This window comes from Simochromis diagramma, unplaced genomic scaffold, assembly GCF_900408965.1.
Source record: "Simochromis diagramma unplaced genomic scaffold, fSimDia1.1 OVJJ01000661.1, whole genome shotgun sequence".
Classification (NCBI taxonomy): Eukaryota; Metazoa; Chordata; class Actinopteri; order Cichliformes; family Cichlidae; genus Simochromis; species Simochromis diagramma.
This window is the reverse complement of record NW_024387100.1, coordinates 186,881-196,434: the sequence shown is the minus strand read 5'-3', so window position 1 is coordinate 196,434 and position 9,554 is coordinate 186,881. Positions and strand designations below refer to the sequence as shown.

General features: G+C 40.7%; 1 long non-coding RNA gene across 2 annotated transcripts; it reads left to right on the top strand.

The window, feature by feature from the left end:
• The first annotated feature begins 4,316 nt into the window (after positions 1 to 4,316).
• On the top strand, positions 4,317 to 9,342 carry LOC120743032. Of its 2 annotated transcripts, XR_005698028.1 has the most exons (3): positions 4,837 to 4,884; positions 5,057 to 5,925; positions 9,332 to 9,342. It is a non-coding gene; the product is annotated as an uncharacterized LOC120743032 (long non-coding RNA). The 2 variants fall into 2 exon arrangements; XR_005698027.1 differs by lacking the exon at positions 9,332 to 9,342 and having other exon boundaries at positions 4,317 to 4,884; positions 5,057 to 6,122.
• The last annotated feature ends 212 nt before the right edge of the window (positions 9,343 to 9,554 follow it).

Below are 9,554 nucleotides of genomic sequence, written 5' to 3'. Positions count from 1 at the left end.
CAGATCAGGAGGACCCCTCAACGGCGCTCCTTCCCCTCCGGATGGTTTATGCTCATAAATGTTGAATTGTAGGAATAAAGATGTTGATGGAGCATTTATCACCGATATGTCCTCCTTCAGCCCAAAGATCAAAAAGAATTGGGAGGATAACATCCAGTCAGATTACTAGGACAATTAAGGATGTTGAATTTTGAAGTCACTCATGGCAGATGTTAGGTTTTGTATTGTTGATGTGTCATTTATGCTTAGAAATATTTACTCATTATGCTTAGAAGTATTAATCTTTGTAGTTGAAGAATGTCTCACCTAGGAGGTCTGTAAACAACTCTGTGTAGCATGAAGAGGGGAGTGCGTTCACCCTCTACAGAGTGTTCTGGCATGATCACAAACCCCTGGAGAGGTCGTCTTCTCTTGCTGAGATATGGCAGAGCAACCACACGTATGGCTCTCTTAAGTTAAGAGCCTTTTGTTCAGATGGCCCCGCTGGACTCCGGCACCAGCTTGGGAGGGTCTTACAGGGTCACATCTTGACCCTCACACACACACACACAACACACCACACACCACACACACCACACACACACACAAAGGCAAGGTACTCTTTGTGTGTATGTAGACGTCATAGTTTCATGAACCTATGCATATTCATGTAACCTCAATAAAAGAGCAGTGTTGCGGTGAACGGACGAGAGCAACTGGGTCAAGCGAAGGAACGGCGTTTGTTCCGGTTCTCTCCCGTGCACGAGAAACATGAAGACTTTGCCTAATTCGGTTCTGCTGGCCGTGTAGATATGTTCTTCAACGTTCCAGCGAATAGGTCAAGCTAAAAACCTATCAGCAGAAACCCACATGAATCCCAGGACATGAACCAAATATGATCAAATGAATGAGGACTCGATTTACGTGTCTGAGCGTTCCTCACATTCTTATAGCTTCAGCCCCCTCCACCTATCATACAAACCTAACATCCACATTCTTTCTCTCTCTCAGTGAGCCTAAGTTATGACCTTGGCTCCTGTGCAGTATGTTCTGTTCTTTTCTAATCAGACACATAAGGTGATGACTCTCTGCACACAAGCATTTCTTATACCTCAGCGGATTAGATAGAATCATAACATAATATCATTCATTACAATAAATCAGCAGTCTAATGTAATACAAATCAGTTTACTAAATCTAATAGTTTATCACCTCTTCTAAGTCAGGAGAATAATGCAAACTAAAACTACATAATAATTTCACAATCTTTAATAACAATATTAGCCCTCAACAGGCAGGAAACCATAGATGGGAAAGGAGACAGAGTGAGAGCAGCAGAGGAGAAAGAAGATGGGGAAAGAGGAGCAGCAGTGGGAGCAGGCCCAACAGGAAAAACATGGGTGGAGGCAGCAGCAGCAAGCAGAACATGTACAGGAGTCAGAGTGAGAGCAGCAGCAGCAGCAGAAACAGTAAAAAAGCTGGAAAACACAAGGTGGAGGCAGGAGCAGCAGGAAGAGAAGCAAACATAGTAGCAAGAGAAGAAGCAGAGGAGGAAGTACATGGGGAAGCAGGGGAGGAGCAGCAGTAAAAACAGGGATGGAGGCTCCAGGAGGAGCAGTAACAGTAAAGGTTAGAAGAGTTAAAACAAACCATCATCCCTGAAGACAAACTTCCTTCACACTTTTAAATGATTTTTTCCCCAAACAGCATTTAAATTCTACTTAAAACAAAATATAAAAAATGTTCTGCCCTGTTTTTTCTGAATAAAGTCTTCAGCTTCAAACCTGCTCTGTGTCTGTCTCTGTTACACCGAACATCTGCAGATTAGACTTGATTTACTGATGTCAGTCCCACATCGAGATATTTATTGAGGTACTTACCGTCATTCTGTTTATAATCCAACAGTGCACAGTTGAATGAAAATACATTTCCAGGCAGGTATGTTGAAGTCCATTTTTTTCACATGGAATAAATAGCCATATAAATATATATATAAGAGCGCATCACAGAGACTTTATTATTCCCAGAGGAAAAATTAGTTGTCATAGCAGCAAATACAGAACAATCATCAAGCACACACCAATTAGTGAAACTACAGGAATGTCTTAAAGACATAAAGACCTGATGACCTCTAATTTTGTAAAATTCAGATAAAACAGGTTATTTTACTCGGCCCTGAAAATCTTAGAAATATGGTCTCTAACCAGATTCTTACTCTGGATGGCATTACCTTGGCCTCCAGTAACGCTGTGAGGAACCTTGGAGTTTCCAAGGTTTCTCACTTTCCAACTTTCCACATGTAGAAAGTTAGTTTTGAATTGGTGAAACGAACATTTTATTTACAGTTTCTCATACACAAGGCAGATAATATTCTTCATGTACATTATATTTTTTACAAATACTGGAAGTACAATAAACCGAAACAAAACAAATTTTCATGAATTCATCTCTTAATGTTTTATACAAAACCTCTCTCTGATTTCCCAGTATGTATTTTGGATCGACTAAAACGTATTTACAATAGCCAGAGTCGACTGAATTCAAATAGTTCTTAAATCCAACGGTTAAAAATAAATGTCTGAAAATTCAGCCCATTCCTTTTATTTACTGGAAGAGATCAAATCTGAGACTCTGTTGTGTTGAGCTACACGAAGACAAGTAGATTCAAACTTAATACAAAAAAACATTACAATATTTGTAATTAAAGGATCGTTAGCTGTTGGCAAGCCTCTCTACTTGCTCCTTCAAAACTTGTGTTGTGAAAACCAAAGTTTTTGTTGTTCAACAGGGTTGAATTCATAATTGCCGTTGCCTGGTGGCATCAACCAGCCAAACAACTGGGATGAGGTGGGAAAGATCCATTGAGGTCCAGCCGCAAAACTGCCCACAGCCTGATAATTTGCACCACTTCTGATTAAATTGATCTCCAGGTGCTGGGTGTACTGCTGCTTGAGTGGGGGCTCTCCCTCTCCCTGAAACTGAATCACAGACAGCACAGTCAGTAAAAGTACAATACAAAGTTCTTGTTTCAAATTATACTCAATACATTTCAAATGAAATTAATGAATGATTACCCAGATGTCTGAAAAGTTTAATAATTGTCAGGGTCCTGGGTCTCCTGACCCAGCATGTTTAGTTCTTTGTGATTTTTGTATTATTGTACTTGTGTGAGTTATTCTATGGTTTCTAGTTTCGATCCCTTGCCCATGTTTCTCTGTGTCCCCTCTGTTCTGTGTAAGTCTGTGTCTGCATGTTTGAGTTTCCCTCTGTGTCTTTCGGTTCTTAGAGTCCTCTGCCTTATTGTTTATGTCTCTGTGTTTCTTAGTTGCTGTCTCCACCATGTCAAGTTTGCGTCTCTGTGTGATACTTCCTGTTTTACTTTGATGGTCCGTGTCTTATGTGAATGTGTCCTGCTTTGCTTGTCTCGTCAGTCCTGATTTCTCCCAGCTGTGCCCTCCTTCTGTGTCTCATTCCCCTCGTTACTTCCCAGTGTATTTAAACCCTGTGTTTCTCTGAGTCAGTGTTGTGTTGTCCCTCATGCTGTGTAGAGCGCCCTGTGTCTCAATGTGAGTTTAGTTTGCTTTTGTATGACTTTCTCCTGCCAGCAAATAAAGCTGAGTTCTTTGTGTTTAAACCTTGTGCCTGAGTGCCTGCATTTTGGGTCCAACTCCTGTCTGCCGCACAGCGATTCATGACAATAATAGGAGATACTTACATGAAATGAGACACCCTGATTGAGATGCTGAGGATGTGACCTCCTCCTAAACTTTCTCCTTCTGTTTTGAAACCAAGTTTTTACCCAAAAAAGAAAGAAAATAGAAAACATCTAATCAGTACAATGGAGACAAGATTGAACACGAATTCAATTTCTTATGTTTTAGTAAGCTGAAAAACACTCACCTGTTTGTAGGTCAGTCCTGTCATCTCTTCCAACTATTTAATCTCTCTTGGCTAATGGTAATGTTTTTAAAAACTGAAAAAAACTGGGCCCCCTTTCCCTGGCGGGTTGCAGAGTATGGGGGTGCCTACTGGGTCAGCGGGGGAGCTGACCTCAGGGAGGGGTCACTTGCCCCTCCCTTCCTTCCCTCCCCATCTCCAGCTGCCTCCCTCTTCCCACTCCACCACAATCACCCACACATGCAGGGCTTTGGGGTAAAGGTGTGTCACCAGGGTGCAGGGGAAAAGTTTTTTTGAGTCTAACAGAGCTAAAGTTCTGTTAGCAGAACTTGTCCTGGATGTAGTGTGTATTTCATCATCATACTTGTGTCCTTTTGTGCGATTAAAAATAAAAGTAATATTTATACCTTGACTATAAATCATTGCAACAAGAAAAACTGATTGTAGCACAGTTTGGTTGAAGACAAATGCATTTTTTTTAAATAATCACCCTGCGTCAAAACAACAAGCATTCAGTACAGTGACATATTACACAGTAAATTACAGATTCCCAATGTGTGCCTTTTCTTGTTTTGTATATATTTCTCCAGTTTGGTGTTTATGCCTGCTGTCTACTATTAATAGTACTTGGAGGACTTGGAGCGAGCTCACCCATGATTTTGTTTTACATGTACAATCTCAATAAAGACACCAAAGACAGGGAGGTGTCCTTTCCAGCTAAACAATAATGAAGGTCACTGTTTGAATCAGTCATATTTCTTTCAATACAGTGATGTGCTGACAGATCCAGGATCAGTCCAAATCATCAGCAGTTTGATCCACCTATGGACTGAAGTGCATTTGTGAAAATGTTGAACTGTTCCATTATTAGTGTCTAACATTATGTGTATGACAGCCATGTAATGTCCATGTGTGCATGCTGAAAGAGACTGTGCTGGTCTGACCCCCCTCCTCCTTTCAGGGTGGAGCCTGCTGGAGTCCAGTGGTTGAGACCAGGTCTGAGGAAGTGTAAGTGTGTTTTTAATGTGATCCATGAAAACAAAGCAGCACACATTCAACCATCTTCAAACTGTCACATCACTCATTCACATCTCTGATGTCAGGAGGCATCAAAGTGTCAATCAGTGAACAGATGATGGATCAATAACTGCAGCTGGATTGTGTTTGTTCTCTCCACCAGATTCCTGTCAACCCACAATTGACACAAACACAGTACACAGAAACCTCAAACTGTCTGACAACAACAGGAAGGTGACATGTGTGATGGAGGTTCAGTCGTATCCTGATCACCCAGACAGATTTGATGTTCATCAGCTGCTGTGTAGAGATGGTCTGACTGATCGTGGTTACTGGGAGGTCGAGTGGAAAGGAGAGGTTTGGATGACAGTGAGTTACAGAAGAATAAGAAGGAAAGGAGTCAGCAATGACTGTTTGTTTGGAGAGAATGATCATTCCTGGAGGTTGTACTGCACTAATGATGGTCCTATTTATGTTTGTCACGATACCAAATTCGTATCCACCACCACCTCCTCCTCCTCCGTCTCTAACAGAGTAGCAGTGTACGTGGACTTTCCTGCTGGCACTCTGTCCTTCTACAGAGTCTCCTCTGACACTCTGATCCACCTCCACACCTTCAACACCACATTCACTGAACCTCTTTATCCTGGATTAAAAGTCTTTATGGGTGCCTCAGTGTGTCTGTGCTGAGTTGAGTGTAAAGAGTGTCCTCCTGTTAGAGAAACACTGACTGTTGAACAGATAGTTCAGTCTGTACATGTCTGTCTCTTTCACTCAGAAACATGTTTTCAGATTCATGGATTCAGTTGATGTTTTAAACTGTTCTAAATGATTTCTTGTAAATTTCTTCCTCTTCAGTCATTTAAAGATGGAAGATACTATTATTCCAGGATCCATATGTTTTTTTTCTGCCTTGGTTTTTGGTTAGTTGTGTTTTTCTGAAGCTCAGTTCACAACCAGCTCCTCTGCATTTTCATCAAGCCTGAGCTCATTAAAATGAATCCAAATGTTTGATTTCTCTTTCTTAATGGGGTTTTTCCAAAGTCTCCACATGCTCTTACTGTTTCACTCATTGTTGGAAGCTCATAATTTGAAAATTTTTTGTAGAAGCTGAAAATATTGGCTCAATAATTTTAAATGCAGTTATAACCAGAATATCATTGTTTTGAGGGATCATAATGCATATGGCTTATCTAATAAACAGCAAAGGCTTCAATCCTGATTTGAAAGTAGTCTTGTGTTTTTCCAATGTTGAACAAGAACATGGTGCAGGATGTTGGTACCAGCTTGGTTATCAAACACATGAAATATGTAAATATGTGTGTATCGCACTGCATATGTTGTGTATCACTTTAGTTTGTATGAAATATGAAAACTATCACAAAGTGTCCTGGTGAAATATCTGCTGAAATTTGAGGATGGATATTTTTTTTTTTTAGAAGCTGTTTCATTCATATGATTTTAAAAAGTGCTGCATCAAAAACAGAGAAAGTGAAGACAGATGTGTTTGTGTTCTCAAAGGAAAATCACAGCAAAAAGCCTTGTGATGGAATTAGGCATTTTCTTTTTCTGAAGCCGTCTAGTGGTTGTTTTGTGTATATTATTATTCCAGATCTAGCCAGGGGCCGTTTCACCTGTGTTAATCTGTTGCCATCACAAGTTGTAAGTAATATTGTTTGTTATCATTGAAACAGGTTCGAATCAAATTTGAATGGGTATATAACCTAAGCTAATTAAAGTTGATTTATGCAGGAAATATGGCTGAATATGAAACTTGATCCTGTTATTCATGGGTACGCGTCACTGTGACATGATAGGCTTCATGCTTCTGCTGGTGGCTGTGCAGCACTCATTTAACAAAGTAGAACACACAAAGAATTAACTAAAGATGCTGAGCTGGAATATGTGGCTGTAGAAATACAGATCACTGAGGAAGTTTGCACCAGAATAAACTAATATAGTTCTTGTAAAAGGTCCCAACTTCAATCTTTGGAAAGTCTGGAAGATAAAGGAAATGAGAAAACAAGAAGATGTGGAGACTTTATTGCTCACAGCTCACTCCGGGGAGGAAAAAAATGTGTTTCAGAAAATACTATTTCTACCTTATGATTACAGACATGAAACTGTTTCAGCTTCTCAAAAATTCATTTTGGCATTAGTTTTCTTCCAGCCTTGGAAAAAAACCCTCAGAGATTGGATGTGTTTGGTTGACTTGAAGCTTTCTGTGAGTTGGTGTCATCAGGTTTGTTCGACACACTGTCAAACAAAACTGGAAGCTTCTGTGACTTTGTCTTTACCAGTGATGGGAATAACGGCGTTACAAGTAACAGCGTTACTAACACTTTTTTCAGTAACAACCTAATCTAACTAATTACTATTTCTATCGTTACAACAGCGTTACTGTTACTAACAAGAAAATGCGGTCCCAGATAGCAGGTATGGCCCAGATCTGGCCCACACAATGTGCTTACACATGGCCAACATACCGCAGAGAATGATGGTCCTCTGGTGGCCCAGACCTGGTTTGCCAGAGGTGGCCCACACATGGGCCAGCACAAGGCCAGTTGCAGACACACTGGTGGTCCTGTGCTGGCCTATGTGTGGATTACCTCTGGCAAACCTGATCTGGGCCAGCAAAGGGCCGTCATTCTTTGTGGTATGTGTAAGTGGTGTGTAGCCACGGGCCAGTTGCAGACACACTGCTGGCCCTGTGCTGACCCAGAACAGTTTCAGCTCTGGCCCCAGATGTCAGTCTAATATGTACCTTAATCAAGCCATGTAATAACAGCATGTGCCGGAACATAATATTGCAAAAGTAAGATGACAAAACTCTGTGGAGACAGTGAATGGAGTGATTGTTGTGTAGCACTTTTCTACTCTCCCAGATTACTCAAAGTGCTCTGTACAACATGTCCAGTGTTGGGGAGTAACGGAATACATGTACCGCCGTTACGTATTTAAAATACAAAATATGAGTAACTGTATTCCGTTACAGTTACAGTTTAAAAAGGTGGTAATTAGAATACAGTTACTTTGTTGAAATAAATGGGTTATACTGCAGTATTTTCCTGTTTCATATTGTCACAGGTCAGGACTGTTTGGGTTTTGTTTGTCCTGTTGTTCCAGGCGGCAGCGTTACGGTTGCCATGGTTACAGGTGACGCGCTCTCTCTGCGACTGTGTGTTTCCTGCATGAGAGAGCGCCTTTTTGTTGTTGCTGTTGTGCTAAGCTAATAGGCAGAATGCTACAGGCATAGCCCCAAAGAATGTAGCCTCATGGGCAGTGTAGTCCGTGCTGCAGGGAGAATGGACTGCCATACCAGTTATGTTTCTGTGAGCGAGGGAGGGAGAAAAAGGAGAGTGGAAAAGTACGAGTTGTCACCGAGCAGAAACGGGAGCTGGAAGCATGTAAATATAATAATAACGACTGCAGCCAAGAAGAGTGCCTGACGAGCCCAGTTGTAGGTAAGCTATTAAGACTCGACTGTACACCATGTTCAGCCACACACCCATAATTTGCTCCATTGCGGTTAATTTCACACCTCAAACATTTAGTAAACAACTCTTTTACGCTACGTCCACACCTGCACTGTCATGAAGTGGCCCTGGACATTCTTCAAGGAGAAGACAACACTTTTTATGGGATACTCCTACCCACACTGGAGACATTGATATTTAAGTCCCTGGAGTTGAGCAGTGGCCTGCAAATTCTTGAAAATCTTCCAGAGGCAGTTGTCACAGTAAGAACTTGTGTTTTTAACCAATTACCCAACAATTGCATTTTATACCTATGGGTGGACACAGGAAAGGAAGGACAAGGCCAAGGCAAGTCTGCTGGGAGAGTGCCAGAAAATTGTCCTTAACAAAGACCAGCGAGCAGGTACCAGGACGCCAACATGCCAACTTAGCACGGACTAGGCCACAGAGGATGACTTTTTTTCCTTTGAAGATTAATTCAAGTCATAGATTATTTCAAATCAAGATCACATGGAATGGACTCTCTGAATAGATTCACACTGATAAAGAATATTTCACTCAGATACAATGCAGCTACTCCATCCAGTGCCCCAGTAGAAAGACTGTTTAGCCTTGGAAAGCTCATCTTTTCTCCAAAGAGGAACAGACTCTGATGAGAAATTTGAGAAGCTCCTTGTTTTGAGATACAACCACTGGTTTAATGGCTAGGTTGAATGGATGTGAGAGGTTTGTGGATGTTGCGAATAAGAATTCTTCATGTGTTTAAAAAAAGCTGAAAATGGTTTTATTTGTGTACGTTTAATGTGTTAGACTTGTACACAGTTAAACATATATGGATCAAATAATGTTGAATTCTGGATATGGATTGGTAAGCAATAAAAATTTGAAATAAGGGGGTAGGAACAGGAAAAGTATAAACTTCATCCTGCTCCTTTTCGAGCACACACATTCTGGAGACATAGATATATACATGAAAACTTGATGATTTTTAAGTATTGTGTTTTTTCCTCATCATTTCAATTATATTAGCATGTTCGGAAAAAAAAAATTCTATCTACCTACTAGGGGTGCAACAATACTCGTATCGGTATTGAACCGTTGAATACAGTGCTTTCGGTTCGGTACGCACATGTGTCGAACAATACAAAATTTTTAATTTATTTTATCAACTTTTCTTTTGACGAT